This window comes from Balaenoptera physalus (genome assembly GCF_965194825.1).
Source record: "Balaenoptera physalus genome assembly, chromosome: 8".
Lineage (NCBI taxonomy): Eukaryota > Metazoa > Chordata > Mammalia > Artiodactyla > Balaenopteridae > Balaenoptera > Balaenoptera physalus.
The window spans coordinates 3352840-3370538 of record NC_138887.1 but is presented as its reverse complement, the minus strand read 5'-3'; the positions used below and the strand labels follow the sequence as shown (position 1 = coordinate 3370538).

Sequence of the window (17699 nt, the reverse complement as noted above, 5' to 3'; positions counted from 1 at the left end):
GAAGGTTATGAGCATGAGATTTACCTCTTAAATCTGACAAGAGGTAATGAGATGCCACATGAGGGTAATGTGCAAAAAAGAATCAAACAGGAGGAATATGCCAAAATTGAATCCTCAGAAGGTTCTGTGACTGGTTTGGAGAAAAGAGAGGAGGATCTGGAAGTGTTCAACTTGTGTGCTAGAAACGGTGCCATCAGGAGAAAATGAGAAACAGAGGAAAGGACAGAGCAGGGAGAAACAGAGGAAAGGACAGAGCAGGGATGTGAGGGCGCCACAGCAGTCACGGTGATCTAGCAATGCTGGAGGCACATCCGCAAGCAGGTGTCTGTTAGTCGGTGGAACAAGGAGGCTAAAACGGGAAGGAGAATAAGGCAGAGACAAAAAATAAGAGTACCATTCTCAAAAATGATAATATTTGATTTTGCAGAAAAGGGAGCAACACGTATGAGAGAAGATCAGCTCTTTGGGGATTTTTGCATTTAGGAAGTAGGAGGAGGAAGAGGGGCAGGAAAAGAAAAAGACCGAGAGAGCCAGTGTCCCAGAAGCCAGGAGGGCAAATGAGATCCCCGGTATCAAACAAGGAGGTTGCAGGCAGATGCATCAACCAGGTGAATGACAGGCAGGACCAGGTTGGTGCCTGGAGAGGACGGTAACTGCAGAAAATGTGTAGGGACATCGGGAAGGGGTCAGGATAACGGGGGCAAGAGCTGCTGCTGACAGTGAGGAGTAAAGGTGCTTGGCAGTCAGACTTGTAGAAGGTTTGAGGGAAGATTCTCTTATAGAAGGAGGGGGAGAAATTAATTCTTCAAACCTCCATTGCACGGCAAAGCAGTAAGAGAAAGAACAAGCGCCCCTCCTTCTCAGAGCCACCGCCTCCCACAAGTTAAAAGGGGGATCTGCTGGGGTGGGAGCCAAGGTAGGGTGCAGGTGCCAGGGCCCTGGGTGCCCTGGTAGGTGGAGGCCGTGCTGGGCCAGGGGAAGGAGAACCATTCAGGGACAAAATTTGGAGTTTGTCAAAGGATAGATTTGGAGCCACCACTGAGGATCGAGTAATTGGCGAGGAGAGGAAGAGAATTCAGGGAGATGTTGCAGGGGCTGTGACTTCCGTTGTAGAGACGGAATGCATAGAGAGATGTGTATAAAGTTTAGAATCCCTTTAAAATTCATTCTGTCTGATGTGACTAAGCCAAGATCACATGCGGGTCTCACCACTCATCAGCCTCCAGGATGCTTGCCAAAATGCTTCATCTCTTTAAGCCCCATTTCCTCATCTACATAATAGATAGGGTGACACTACCTTCTGCTGAGTAAACCAGGCAGCAAAGGCAGAGCAACTAGTACAGCAAAAAGTCTACTTCCTCCTGCCCCTCCTCAAGGATTTACTTGCTGTGATTCTCCCCCAGGCTTGTAGAGAAATTATTTCTAGAATTGCTCATAGGTTTATACAATTTAAATGTCTTTATCGTTGATCATGTAGATCAACAACATAATTATATGCAAAGATTCATGGTTAACACGTACATCCCTTTGGCCACCCGTCCACAATAAATGGCTCCTGTTAGCTCCCTGGCTACTCAGCTCTCAGTCTGTACTTCTTCGGTTTCTCTTTCTCAAATAATTTGAAATCTAAGGAGCACACAGAGTGTACATTCCATTCGTGTGGAGCCAGGTGATATCCAGAAACTGAACATACCTGTGTAGCCAGCACTCAATGGCAAAACAGAGCAGGGCCAGCACCCCAGAAGTCCCCTCATGTCTCTCTCAGCCAGTGACCGCCATCTCCCATAGGGGTTCTAACAACACATATGACCTTTGTCCGATTTTCTACTTCATATAATTGGAACCACACCGTATGTCATCTTTTCTCTCAGGCTCCCTTTGCTCAACAGTTGGTTTGCAAGATTCATACTTTGCAATAAATCATACTTTGGTCAGAATAGGCCTGTTTTAGTGGTGAACCTTCAGTATTTACTAAGCTCTTCTAATTTGTTAGAACCCAAACTCCAAACTCTGTCTCCCTCATGATGGGTAGCAGCTGGCATATTTGCTTCAATATTTCAACCTTTCAACTCTAGCTATGTCCTTGGAGACCCCCTCCAAGGTTGGTGGTTAGCCGATGCTTTAAGAGTTTATAAGTAGATTTGTGGACACTCCTTCTTTCATTATCTCCTTTCTGGGATGCCAATCTTCAATTTTCAGCTCCTCTGATAGTCTTAATTTCCTTCCTTTTGCATCGCACGCCATCATGGCCATCACTTTCTGCTTGACCACTAGTTTCTCAACTCTGTCCTCACTGAAAAGTCTCTTCAGGGGAACACGCCATTTCCTTCTTTGAATGGTCAAATCATCTCAGTATTCTTCTTGGTTCACTTTCAAGTACTTACAAATAGTTGGGTTTTTAAAATATTTGTTCAGACTTTATTGTTTTTATCTGCTGTAGGGTGTGTCTAATGCAGATCACTGCACTGTGAAATTGGAATCCTCCGGGTCATTATTTCTAACCTGCCTCTTGAACAGTTTCTTCGAGATGACTCATATTCTTCACCTCACAAGTCCACGCGGCGTCTTTTCTCCCCCATATGCCTTCAGTAAATATCAAAATTACACAAACCATTTATCTACTTATTCTTTAATTTAATTAACACATACTAAGTGCCTAAATGAGTCAAAAACTGTCTGAAATTATGAAGCTATAAAAGTGAGCGAGTCAGACACACTGTTGGCACGTGAGGTTTACTTTTCTTTGACTTCATCCCTTACTTGATCTAATCATAAAGTTTTGTTGATTCAAGTTGAAAGAACTCTGAAGTTGGTCCACATTTTTATACTCTCATACTTGTTTAATTCTGAGCATTGTTGTGTCTTGTGTAGACACTGAAAATGTCTTCTCTAAACCTCTAATCCCCTCTCTTCTTTCTCAAAGTGATCTTTCTAGAGATAAATAACACCATACTACTTCCATTTTCTAAATCATTCAATTACTCTCCATTATTGACTTAAGGATAAAATTAAATAATTAGTTGATCTATAAGAGTCTATGTGATTTAACCCTTTCCTGCTTATATTTCTGGCTCCATTTTCATTGTTTTTTTCTTTTATAAATTTATTTATTTTATTTATTTTATGTTTGGCTGCATTGGGTCTTCGTTGCTGCACGTGGGCTTTTCTCTAGTTGCGGTGAGCGGGGGCTACTCTTGTTTGCTGTGCACGGGCTTCTCATTGTGGTGGCTCCTCTTGTTGCACAGCACAGGTTCTAGAACGCAGGCTCCATAGTTGTGGTGCAAGGGCTTAGTTGCTCCATGACGTGTGGGATCTTCCCTGACCAGGGCTCAAATCTGTGTCCCCTGCACGGGAGGATTCTTAACCATTTTGCCACCAGGGAAGTTCCCTCATTGTTTTTCTTTTACAAGCACTTTATACCAATCATATTCAGTTAGACTTTACCAAGAACAACACGCTTTCTATTATTTTTGAAAAACATTTCTTATATTTGCACATTCTTTTCCCTGTTATTGGAAAGCTTTTTATCCATAACAATTGTTCACTATGTGTTTACCTTCTAAATTTGTTTTTCAAATTTCAACTCATAGCCTTTCTTCTTTGAACAACCAACCCCTCCCCTAAGTGAAATAATCTAGACTAAATGAGGGCTTCTGTCACATGTTATGCATTCTCCACCATAGCCTGGCCCTCTTACCTAGCGTCTCCTGGTTTATCTTCCAAAACAGAAAAATATCCAAGCACTGCATCACTTTCATTTCTCTTTCTTTTGCAGATAGCACAGCGCCTGGTCCATTCCCTAATTCATTGTTAAGGAAATAGAAAATTGGTATAGAACACAGAAAAGCCCTTGACAAATGTATCAGTCTCATCCAATTACTAGTTTTGATTTATTCATAAATAAGACACAGAATTAGTTTCAAAATATTTACCTGCTATGTCGTTTTTATTTCTCTTTATGTTGGAATTTGCTGTAAGGTGATTTTTACATTTCTTTCAAGATTATCTATCTTGGAGTCGAGCTGAGCCTAGCCAAGCGGGGTGGCTGACAGCCCCTGCCGGAGCCTGCGAGCTCCCCGGGGCACTCCTGGCCAAGGCCTGCAGGGCGCCACCCCGCGCGGGGACAGCACCCTGGGGAGCAGGCAAGTCAGAGTCCAGACCCTCGCAGGGTGCCAGAGCCAGTTGGGGATGCGATGCGTCCCCGTTCCCCCGACCCTTAGGCACAGCTTCTCAGGCCCCAGCCCGGGGGGTGTAGGGTTTGCCTGACACGAAGGCCCCTGCATTCAGAATTCATGAAGCCCTGGAGAGAAGTCTGGGGAAAGATTTATCTACATTTTGCTTATATACAGCTGTACCTCCCCCATGTTTCCAAGGAGTGCATCTTGAAGTCTTCTAGGATCTCCAGAGTGAAACTCACTATGGTCAAGACTCTAACTTGGAGGGACCAGTATACAGCAAACAGCAATAGTTCAACAGAGCAGATTGTTGTACAGGCTGGACAGATTCCGCAGCAGGTCCAGGGACAGCCATTAATGGTACAGGTCAGTGGAGGCCAGTCAATCACATCAACTGGCCAACCCATCATGGTCCAGGTCAAACCATCATGCAAGTACCTGTATCTGGGACATAGGGTTTGCAGCAGATACATTTGGTCCCACCTGGACAGATCCAGATCCAGGGTGAGCAGGCTATGCAGGTGCAGGGCCAGCAGGGCCAGACCCAGCAGATCATCATCCAGTAGCCCCAGACAGCCGTCACCGCTGGCCAGATGCAGACCCAACAGCAGATTGCTGTCCAGGGGCAGCAAATGGCACAAACTGCCGAAGGGCAGACCATCATCTATCAGCCAGTTAATGCAGATGGCACCATTCTCCAGCAAGGCATGATCATCAAACCTGCAGCCAGTTTGGCAGGAGCACAGATTGTCCAGACTGGAGCCAATGCCAACACAACCAGCAGTGGGCAAGAGACTGTCACTGTGACATTACCAGTGGCAGGCAATGTGGTCAGTTCAGGAGGGGTGGTCGTGATGGTGCCTGGTGCTGGCTCTGTGCCTGCTTTCCAGAGCATCCCTCTCCCTGGGGCAGAGATGCTTGAAGAAGAGCTTCTCTATGTGAATGCCAAACAGTACCACCATATACTTAAGAAGCGGCAAGCCCAGGCTAAATTAGAGGCAGAAGGGAAATTTCCAAAGGAAAGAAGGAAATACCTGCATGAGTCTCGGCACTGTCATGCCATGGCACGGAAACGTGGTGAAGGTGGACGATTTTCCTCTCTAAAGGAAAAAGATGGTCCCCATATGCAGGATCCAAATCAAGCAGATGAAGAGGCTATGACACAGATAATCCGAGTGTCCTAACCCCAGGCCATGTGATGGAGCTGATCAAGGTCATGTTTCTCGCACTATTTCCCACCGTTCCAAGGAAACTGATCAACTCTTCCAATGGGACACTGACGATTACATTCTGCCCTTTTCTACGGGACAGAAACCACTTAGCTTTTAATAAGTGGCTCAATATTATAATTGCAAGGATGTCTGGCAAATTGAAGTTGCGAGCCTTTGTCTCACCCTTTCAGTCAGGGCTTATTTCAGACTGTTGGTGACATTGACATTTCATGGATTGGGATGATGCAGGGGACCCATGCCAGCCCAGCAGTACCACACCTAGCACTTAATGTTGACTGGTGATGCCAGCCAGCCATCTCAGCAGAGGAGAATGACTTTCTCAACCTAAACTGCAATCAGGGAAGCTGCAGCCCACTCCTTTCCATGGATTTCAAACAGCACCCATCCCTCTGATGGGGGATCTCAGGCTGACTAATGGACACTTTGTATTCAGAGATGGTTTCTAGGCAAGGAAGCTCCATCTCATGATATGGAAACAATAAATTCTCTGAGATACATTCATCTAATCTATGGTAATAATAAGAATCTCTTCTACCCAGATGATAGGTTGGTATTTTTGGACTCCAGCCAAGAAAAAGCTAACTCTGGGGATAGACTGATAAAGGACTCAAGCACTAAAAATATAAATTGCTGAATCTCTTAGCTTTGACAAATTGTGGTCTGCTTGTCTGTTGACAGGTCATATGGACTGTAGTTCTTGCTGTGGTTACTTTTAAGACAATTTAGAGTATACTGGACCTTGACACTGCCTTTCCTAAGTAGAGAACAAAATTATAGAACGTCTGTGCTGAAGTGCTGAGGGCGTTTGTAGTAACTCCTTGACAGAGCAAAACTAGAGGTTTTCAATCATAGGCTTTGTGAAAGTATTTGGGGAATAGAAAGGTTCATGTTTATTTCAGTCTAGAAGGACAAAAAGTAGTATATATACTCTCGTGTTGTCATGTAACACGATTCGCCAGTGGATGGATGCCTGGGATGGATCATTAAGATGAAAAGAATAATTTACATTTATACTATAACGTTTTAACAAGCACAGAAAGGGAAAAGTCTGAGATTTGGTCCTTGACAATTTCTGGAAAGTACTGTTCAATCAAGCTATCCTGGACATATTCCATGTTGCCTGCTAGAGCCTGAGGTGGATGTTGGCTTCACTCCTGCGCTTCGTGCTGGCCCTGGAGAGTGAACATTCTCATTCTTCCTAAAGGCAGCTGATTCTTTGGTGCTAGTTTCCGTTTGTTTCCCCTTTTCTCCATAGACCTTGTGCGGAAAGGTTTTCACATTGCATCCATTTTTCTGGGGATAAACTGCAGACTGGAAATAGAGATTCCTGTGGGGTCAGGAACAGGGCCACAACTCCCAGAGTGGGTTGTGCCTCAGTCATCTGTTTCTTTTCTAGATGTGGAACCCTGGGAGAACTAAGATGATATTTCAGAAGAGTTGCTGTTTTCTTGGAAACAAAGAAGGAAAACGTAATTCTTTTGAAGAACATTTGGGTTTGATTTAAATACCAAGAGTAGAGATGGGCTTTTTCTTTGATTTCACTCAAACCCTCTAAAGAAAACATCACAATGGGAAATCATTGTAATGGTACAAAATAGAGGTACAGAGCTATGCAAAGAAAGCAGGAAGTGAAGTATCTCCCTAGTACCTTGAATCTAGTCATCTGTCCTGGCTTGCAGATGTTAGGAGGGGTTGACCTGTAGACTCACTAGAAACTTCTGGCTCTTTATGTGAGTTTCAGGTGTTAACTTTATTCAGTAAGCCCCAAGTTCCTCAGATGATAGATTACTAAAAGCAATGAAGAGTTTATATCTTTTGGTTTGTTTAGGAATCTTCAAGATGCAGAGTTCAGAAAGAAATTCCTCAGACCTAATTTCTAGTACTTAAGCCAACAACATCTCTAAAATGCTATTTATTTATGTCTGTAAGTTTGTACATAGTAATACCAACCTCATATTGTTGTGAACTTTTTTTTCACGAGTTTGAGTTTGGTTTTATTTGAAATGAAATGCTTCAGTTGTCATTTTGTCATTGCCATTTCAGGTAGCTCATGGCCCTTTTATTGTGGTCATTTTAACACATAATAACCCACAAAGTGGGGGTGAGGTTTGGATTTTTTTGTTACTAGAAGTTATTTTATTCATTTGTCCTTGTGACTGTAGTGATGGCTTCATAGATGCGAAAAGAGTGAATGGATGAGTGAATAACTGTTTTAATGCATAGCTATTTCACTTATTGAGTGGGTTTTTTTGCAGGATAATTGTAAATGTATATATTTTAATTGCACTGGTACATTGAACATGTCACTGTCTATACCACTGGACCAACAGCACTATTCTGGCTAATTGGTGCCTGATAATAATGTCTTGATTTTCCTTTGGGACTCAACTATACATAAGATTTTTTCTCCTCAGCTGTAGGGGGAGCACAGGTGATTGATCACTGATGTCATTTCAATTGTTATTTTTTAAAATAAATTTATAAAATGCTTTTTAAAAAAAAGATTATCTATCTTCCTGGGGTTTCTTGCCAACAAAACAAAACAAAACAAAAATGCAGTCATGTGTTACTTCATCAGGATGTATTAATTGTAATCAGACTTGCAGGAATATTCCTCAGATGGACCATAGGAAGGATGTAATTTGTTGATGTTAATTATTCCCTATCCACCTTCTTTTCCTGCTTAAGTGATCCTTTCAATTACACCTTTCCACAAATGCATTAATCTTCCAGTAGGTTTCATTTTAACGTTTTCTCCATTCATGATGTGAGCAGAATTTAGAGCTGAGAAGGAACTTAGAAATCATCTCAAATAGAGTTTCTTAAACTTAAAAATATAAACCCCATGGACACATGATTGTGTGCTGGTGGGGCAGGAGGGCAGGGGCATCTGAAAAGTGATAAGAAAAATCTCTGTGAAATATCCATTTTCCCCAAAGTTTGTGGGGCAGGAAGTCAAGTCATTTTGTTTGCAACTAACTTAAAAAATCATCTTATATTTTAGATAATGTATATACTATGAATTAGAATGCCAAATTCATATTAGTTAATCAGAACATTTCAAAGAAGTCTGAATTTGCATTGGTTAATTTAGTAGGACATCTTCCGTCATCCATTCATTCCTCTATGTCCTTAGGTATTTCAATGAAAGGGTTTGAGAAACAGTAATCTACCCGCTTTTGCAGAGATTAAAACATGCTCAAGGCAGTGTAAATTAGCGGGTGTCCTTCAGTGTTTTCACGACCGAGTCCAACCCTCTCTCCACTTCGGTCTGCTCATTCTTGATTAGTCAGGCGTTCTCTAACTACTGTGGTACAGGGAAAGCTGTTCTTTCCTATCAGGCTCTATTCCCGCACCTCACACTGCACCAGGGACCCACTCATGGTGCTACATCCCTATTTCATACTAGAGAAAATTCTGGCTCAGAGAAATTTAAGATTGGGGGAAAAATTAAAATGTTAACGTGGAGCTAAGATCCAAACAACTCATCTAATTCCAAATCCCACACCTTTCCCAGACCGCTTCCTCATCACAACTAAAATCCTTCAACAGAAACAGTAACCAGCAAGCTCTCAGTTTACACCACAAGACTCCAGTATTCATTGCAAGAGGGACTACCACGGGTGACTGATTGAGCGAAGTGCCTACATCACCCTCCGCCCCGGCCACAACAGCTCTACTCACAGGTGACAGGTGGCACCTGGATTTGCATACTCTATACCCACAAAAGCCAGATGAATACTTCCTGTTGAAATGAAAGGCATCTGGCATTCTTTTACTTTCTTTTATGGACCTTGGAATACCGTTCCCTGACTTTGCCTTAAAGGCTTTCTCTCTAATCCATGGGAATAGGATAAACATGAAGTCTTTGGAGAATTCTGAGATGGAATATGTTTAAAATAATTGATTAAGGACTTCCCTGGCGGTCCAGCAGTTAAGACGCCACGCTTCCACTGCAGGGGGTGTGGGTTCGATCCCTGGTCAGGGAACTAAGATCCCACATGCCGCACGGTGCGGCCAAAAATAAATAAATAAATAAAAATAATAATTGATTAAACTGGCAATCAAAAATCTGTAAAATATTCTTTGTTTTACTTAACTCCTCAAAAAATCCTCATTCTTATGTAGTAATAGATCTTTATTAAATTAACGAATTCCTTAAAGGATAGTTTAATTTGCAATTATGAATTCATTTCTCTTGCTTAATATTGTAAAACATAACAATCTCTCCTAAACACATGCTAATAGTTAGCTTTAAAATTGCAATGATAATCTGCTTAATAAGCCCAAGTGCTGGGTGAACTGACAGTTATATTCCTGAAGAGGGTAAGTACGATCAGCTCTGCACAGGCAATCACATAACTTTTAGAAGTTGTGAAAATGCTATAAATGCGAAGAACATTTTATTTAATTTGCATGATCTAGAAAGTCCAGTAATTTGCCTGAAGCAGATTTTTTTAGGATGTGCCAAGCGTGGAGCTTCAAGGAGTTGGGCTGTTGTCAGGAGGAACTCACAGACCATTCTGTGGACAAGGGACCCTGGGGAAACCCAGGAGGACAAATATGTCATGCTCTGTTGGTATAGCTCACAGAGACAAGTATCACATGCCATTTGTTTCTCCAATTAGATCTATCTAGGTCTGCCATCAACTAGGAACTTTATCTCCTGAATTATAGAGAGCGTGGCTTTCTGAATCATTCAGATTACACTTCTCAGGAGGAAGTAGAGACCATGGCTCAAGTCTTAGAAAAGTTTCCTAGGTTTTACTGATGGAGTGTGGTCTTGTGTGTTTAGAATAATATAGTTCTCGTCTTAATTGCTTAGTGTCACTGGATTGGATGAAATCAACTTAGAAAAGAGTGTGGATATAGCAGAAAGTATGATTTTGAACTGATTCCTGGGACTCCAGGAGAAGCAACAAGCAAAGGACACCAAAAAAAGGAACATCTAATTTGACAGGAAGAAAGTCCAAAGAGAACGTGGCATTACCCAAGCTGAAACCAGACTGCACTTCAGGATGGAAAGTGTATGCAGTTGCTTCAAATGCTGGTAACAGGTTGAATACAATTTGCAAAGAGAAGTGGTCTTTGGCTTAAGAAAGTAAAAGCCACTGTGTTTTGGACAAAAATAGTTTGGGATAAATGGAAGAAATTTTAATAGGTAGAAGAAGCAATATGAATTGAGGAAGTATAGACACTCAGGTGGGAAGCTTTCCTGTGAACAGAGAGCAAAGCAATAGCAGGACCTGCAGGGACCCAGGGAGGGTCCAAACCCCTTCAATTTGATGCGCCTTCTGTCCTGCAGGTTGGAGTTCTTAGGGTCTCTGTCTATATTGTCCTTGACTTCACATAGCTTTCATCCTAATAGGAAATATTTATTGATGCATTTGAATAAATAAAACAGAGAATGTGAAAAAATTAACTAAATGGATAACATTTCACTGACTATTTCTAAGGGGAGGTGGGGAAGGGCGTGCTGAGGAAGTTTTCTAGGGGATATAGCACTGAAGGTGGGCCCTGGGGAGCTGGTCAAGTTGTACCACGTGGAGGATATGATAGGGAAGAGAGAGGGCTGGAGCAGCTACAGGACATTTGCTTGGTTTGCCTCAAGCAGGAGAGCATTTGAGGGGAAACAGAGGAAGTGGAGATGAACAAGCACAAAAGCAGTCAGATCATGGGCACCTTTGAATGTCCACATGGGATTCATACTCAGGAGTACCGACAACGAAGAGTATCTCCAGCAATAAAACGACGATGATCAAAGTCCGTATTTTAGTGGCTTGAATAAGCATTAAGAACATATAAGTTTGGTGACCAGGCTGCGAATTTTGAGCTTTATGAAAATTGTCAAGAATGAGACCTTTTGATGTAGTATCTTAGGCTGGGGACTGGAATCACACTGCTTGGGTTTATATTCTGTTTCCTCCTATTACTACCTGTGTTGACTTACTGGGCAAATTTCCCACATCCTCAACACCTTATGCAGTAAATTATAAATACCCAAAGAGGTGTTAACTACTGTAATTACAACATCCCTCCCAAATCCTTAAAGATATCCATCCATTACCTCCAAGATGGGTCAGTGAGGGCTAAGGTTCACAGAGCCTTGTTGCAGAAGAATTGGGCAAAATAATAGAGGTCAGATTGAGGATAGTATTGCAGGTCCTAATAAGGAATTAGGGCTAAATTCTATGGGTAATGAGGAACCATTCTGATTATTTTCAGAGAGGAAGTGACACTATCAGAAGTGGTTTTTATGCAATAAACCTGTAAGCAGAGGGTAGCATAGAAAGAATCTATTCACTCAGGGATTCTTCCAGCAAACATACATTGTGCACTTGCTGTGGTAAGGGCTGGATTTACAGAAATAAATAAAACAGACATGATCTCTGCCTCATGGACCTCACAGTTTATCAAGATTGAAGTAATAGAGACTGGGTTTAGGGACACTAATGCATGGACTTTTGAAATAGTGAAGTTGAGAGGGGCAGTGGGTCTGAGCCATACAGTGAGTTAGAATGCAAAGAAGGGATGGGAATGTATCAAATGGTAAACAACTCTCGCCATAAACCAGTTATAACAGACACATATACAATAGATAGATAGATAGCGCATTTGTCTGTGTGTGTGTGTGTGTGTGTGTGTGTGTGTGTGTGTCTACAGTAGTGGTCTAACAAAGCAAAAGTGCCCAGGACCCATTGAATTCATAATGTGGCCTCCATCCTCTGTGTCATTTGTTTTGTGACTTAAACAAGCAAATGCATTTAAACAGGAAACTGTCTGGGGCAAACCCAGCATATTGGACTTTGTCCTAGAGTGTACACAATTAGACCCATTAAAACAGGGAAGTGAGCTAATGAACCTTGACTCTCAAAGTAATTGAGTCTCTTCGCACTGCTGACTTGTTAGAACCATGGATGCTTGAAGACTCTCATGTTCAGGATGGGATGAAAGAATCACATCTTTCTGTTGTCTCTAATCCTCACCTCCCAATACTCTCATTCGTGTGATAACCTGTCCTTGGGTGTGGGCTGCAACCATTGTCTAGCTTCCAAGGAAGAGAATATGACAAAAGTGATAGATGTTCCTTGTGAGGCTGGGTCATCTTGGACTGGCCTCTCTCACTCTGAGGAAGGGCAGGTGCCATGTCATGAGGTGCCCCACAGAGGAGAGCACAAGGCAAGTACCTGAGGGAGGCCACCAGCAAACATCCAGCAGGGAAATAAGACCCTCTGGCCAACAACAGGGGTGAGCTGAATCCTGCTGACAAACATACAAGTGAGCTTGAAATAGGACCCTCCCCACACAAGCCCTCACAAGAGACCACAGCCCTAGCCAGCACCTAAATCACATCTTTTGAGAAACTCTGAATCAGAGTCACTCAGCTAAGCATGACTTGATTCCTGATTCACAAAAAAACTCGATGAGATAATAGGCATGTATTGCTTTAAGCCACTAAGTTTGAGAGGTCATTTGTTATGCAATGATAGATAATTAATACATCACCCCATGTCACCTTCAGGATGAAAACCGGAGTCAAGTCTCAGCATAACCCACTGCTGGAGGAAGTAGCTTAAATGACAAAGACATTTCACCCCTAGAGAAACATGTGAAAGTGAATTTTGAGGCTCATGTACTTGTGTGGAGAAATCAGAACATAAATCTGGATCACGAGAATATAACGGCATGTGATATTTCATTCAGGAAGTGGAATTCAAAGTTCCAGCCAAGACCCCTTGCACTGATCTTATTGTACCACTGGAATGGCTCCTTGACACTGGGACACAATATCAACCTATAACAAAAGAAGAGGACATTCTGGATCTGTCTTAACATGACACTGAGTAAAGGATGAAGACAGTCCAGTGGAACCTGACCTTCCAGGGACGGTGTGATCATAGCTGCCCACCAATATCTAAGTCTCTTCAAAGAAACTGAGCCATACAGGGAAGTGGACGTAGCAATGCACTGTTTCATGAAAATGTTGTATTTGGAATAAGGTCCACGCAAGTCCAGGAATAATGAGTAAATTTCATTAACAGGTAGTCCAGAGGCCCAGGGTATCGCCTTCTTTTGCACTGACACCTCTGCTTCAACAGACACTTATCTGGGGAGATTTTCAATGCCCACCTGACCTACTCACAGATGTCTTGACATAATACGTTGGTGTCAGTGGAAGATGGACACTGACACATTAAAACCACGCTCAGCGGCGGCCCTAAAGCTAAGGGCAATCCTCCCAGAGACAGTGTCCGGAGAGGTTCACATGAATCGGGCTAAGCTCTGTAAATTCAGAGTCCTGGGCAGCGATTAAAGTCATGGCTAGTTGGTGAGAGACAAGAAAGGAGCACAGGTCAAAGATCAGTGACAGGAAGGGCTGGGGAAGTCACTGAAAGGACTGAACGGTGGCAATATCTTTCGGAGCTTCCTTGCCCAGCAGTAACAGGAAATAGGTCATCGCAGGATCATTGCAGCTACGGTGGCCAACCAAGAACAAAGCAACTGATTGCCTGCCACCTCTCCTTTCAGGAAAGAAGTGAGGACTCTTCGCAAAAATGGAGGCCTGAGTGGCATTACCGGCACCAGCTGTCCTGGAGGCCACCAGCAGACTGGGGAGCGGTGTGGGGTACACCCAGCCGTGCAGCAACCCCTCGGGCCTCTGCGCATGCACCAGGCCATCCCTGGAGGATCGTGACCACAGCTCACCCGGCTCCTGCTTAGACCGCTGGCGGCCCCTGAGCACCCAGCTCTGCACCCGCGTGTGCAAGCTCGCAAGCACACGGGTTAAGCCTCTCCTAGGGTGTAACTCATGGGAGAGGGCAGTGGTGGACAGGCTCTCCCAGGGTTCTCCCCTGGAGGGGTCCCCTATCCTCTGCCACCTCCTCCTTGCTTCACTCTCGCCTCCGCGGGACTGACCTCCTTAAATAAAGAGGCAGCACCTGCTCCTCACTCCTGGGCACCTTCTCTGGGGAACCCAGGCTGGGAAGCCCCAGTGCCCACCCCCTTTCCCGCCATAAGTCGCCATCTAGCACATGCCATGTGTTCCTTCCCTCCTGCTACTTGTCTACTCTGAAATTATGCGTTCATTTCCTTGATGACGGAGACTAGCATTCATGGGCCTTGTGTTCTCAGTGCCCAGAACAGCTCCTGACGTATCGTTGGTGGTCAGTAACGTGTGCTGAAGGAACAGATAAGTCCTCCAACAGCCACCGGAGATTAGGGCTCAAAAGCAGCTCCAGAGTCCCATCCACTCTCTCTTTCAGGAGGCCAGGAAGGTGACATACAGGTGACACATCAGATGACCCCTGATGTTCTGCTCTGAGATCCCGCAGTTCCAATTAGCTCCACCCACCCCCACTCCCCCCTCCTGTTGACCCTGACTCGTCTTTCCCTAGAATGAGCTGCCTGGCCCCTGTGGATACTTAATTACAAATGACCTGCCAGGGCTCACCGTTTTGATGAGAAGCTGTTGGTCCCCAGAGGCTCAAACAGACTCCAGCTTAGGGGGAAAACTTGTCATAAACTTTGGAATTGCTTCAGCACCAGCTTAACAATCAAGGGGGAAAAGAAAACTATGTTTAAACACTTTTATTTAAATAATGTTAAATATTAAGTGATTTGCCTCTAACTGATAAATGAATAATAAATTTCCCTTTCCAGAGTGGTTTTAATAATGCAACTGAAAATCTCTACTTGCACCTTAAAATAAGTTACTTTCAAGTGGAAGATAGACAATAGTTATTTTGCAAGCACAGATGTCTCCTAACATAACCAGGTGGTCAAATACCCAAAGTCCTCCCAACTCAGGCAGAATTTCCAAAGGATTACCAGGAAAATAGAGAGTTGACCCCAAGAAAAGAACCTCAAAAGGACGTTACCGAAAACCTTCCTGTTCGTCCCAGAAAAGGCAGAATGAGCCCCAAATCCCAGCGGCCTTCCACTTTGGGCTCTCTTCTGGGAAGCTGCCCAAGGCTGGTCTCTGGAAATGGCCGGTTGCTGCCTGCCCTTGGTAAGGCTGCCTTTTGGCTCCCATTTGGAGACCAAATGGGGACTTATGCTACCTTACTACAAAGCTTTGTCTATTCTGGGAAGAGAATAATTCTTTATAGAGGGGTAACTGTGGATGGCTGATCTGACCGGTAGACCTGCCTGGGGCTGAGGTCCCAGCACGGTCCCCAGTTCTACCCTCTGAAGCACAACTTCTTTGTAGAATGGAGATGGGAAGAACAAAGTCACAGGATGGTAGTAAAAATTAAACATGACCCTCGTCTTCCAAAATCTTTTTTTAAAATTATCATACTGAGTGAAGTAAGTCAGACAGAGAAAGACAAATATCATATCATATTGCTTATATGCAGAATCTAAAAAAAAAAAGTTACAAATGAACTTATTTACAAAACAGAAACAGACTTACAGACTTAGAACAAACTTATGGTTACCAGGGGGAAGGGTAGGGGTGAGGGATAGATTGGGAGTTTGGGATTGACATGTACACACTGCTATATTTAAAATAAAATGCCTTTCCATGAAAAAATAAATAAATACATTTATTTTATTGAAGTATAGTTGATTTACAATGGTGTGTTAGTTTCAGGTGTACAGCAAAGTGATTCAGTTTTATATATGTATATATATATGTATGTGTATATATATATATATATATATATATATATATATATATTCGTTTTCAGATTCTTGCCCATTATAGGTTATTACAAGATGTTGACTATAGTTCCCTGTGCTATACAGTAGGTCCTTGTTGTTTATTTTATATATAGTAGTGTGATTCTGTTAATCCCAAACTCCTAATTTATCCCTCCTCCTACCCTCCCTTTCCCCTTTGGTAACCATAAGTTTGTTTTTTATGTCTATGAGTCTGTTTCTGTCATGTAAATAAGTTCATTTGTATCATGTTTTTAGATTCCATGTATAAGTGATAGCATATACTTCACTTAGTATGATCATCTCTAGGTCCATCCATGTTGCTGCAAATTCATCTTCCAGAATCTCAGGTGCTATCCAAATGTAAGTCTTCTTGTTTGACTATCACCTAACTCTAAAGGGAGACCGGAATCTGCTTCAGACTCAAGTCCTAGCTCTTCCTTTTCCTTTCTGAGCTCAGTTTCCACATCTGTGAAATGGGGTTAACAACAGCACCTAGCCTATAGTCTACAGCAGTGTTTTTAGAATGAGATTAACTACTAAGTACAAAGTGCTTGGAAGTGCCTGGCAGTGCCTGGCACAGAGAAGCACCACACAAGTGTCTGTTGTTATCATTATGGAACAATTGAAAAACTTCTCAATGTTTTATTCAAAACAAAATAAATCCTTCAAAAGGATTGTTCCAAAGCACATTTCATTCTGTGAATCTAAAGAATAGCTCTTTAATCTCACTCTGATGCCAAACTTTCCAAGCATCTCCATGACCTTCCTGTAACTATAAGAGTTCTGGAATCAAAAGAAAAGTAGCAGGACCTCGTGGGATGTATCCCTTGTATCTTGTTCTCACTCCAGCCTCTTTCCCCAAACTCACAGCCCAACCCCAGCTATCCTCTACCTCAAACATAAAGTAAAGCGTTTACATACCCCAGAAAATGCACAACTCTCCTGTGTCTCTCTGCCTTCACCTACGCTGCCCTCTCTGCCTGGATTATTCCTCTCCCCAACAGCAGCCTCCAAAATAGTCCTTAATTAAAATTCTGCTCAGTCATGACTCCACAATGAAAGCTTTTCTCATGTCTTCCTCTGAATTAGTGCCCCGAGTTTGTAGACACCACTATAATTTCTTCAGAGAATGTATCTCACTATTATATTTTTTTAGCATTGTTATCTTTATTTATTTGTTCTATTTCTCCATGGTATATAAAGCAAGCAAAGACTGCTTTCTTTGTTATTATCTTTCCTGTGCACTGAAATCATAATGAGGGTACATTATAAGATTTCAGTTTATTATAATTGAATATACCATCACATCAGTGCTGGGTTCAGTTTTCTACAACATGATACCTCAAAATAAGGTAGAAGTATATTTCTGTATTTCACAAAACAAAGTTCAGAGATGATCTGCCCAGGGTTGTTTTGGAGGTTCCACAATCATCAGTGGCTCATAGTTCTTCTGTCTTTCTGCTCCATCATCCCAGAACATGGCATGGGTTTCCAAGGTGACTTCATAGCCCAAGATGGCTGTGGGTGCTCAGCCATCATGACTGCATTCCTCTGAGCAGGAAGGACATTGCCCTATACCTTTATGGCAATTTCCAAGAATTCTTACACGTTTTCCCTAAAGTTTATC

General features: G+C 42.8%; 1 pseudogene across 1 annotated transcript; it reads left to right on the top strand.

Moving 5' to 3' along the window:
- The first annotated feature begins 257 nt into the window (after positions 1–257).
- On the top strand, positions 258–9364 carry LOC309665960 (nuclear transcription factor Y subunit alpha pseudogene; annotated as a pseudogene). Its single transcript has one exon. The product of its transcript is annotated as a nuclear transcription factor Y subunit alpha pseudogene (transcript).
- The last annotated feature ends 8335 nt before the right edge of the window (positions 9365–17699 follow it).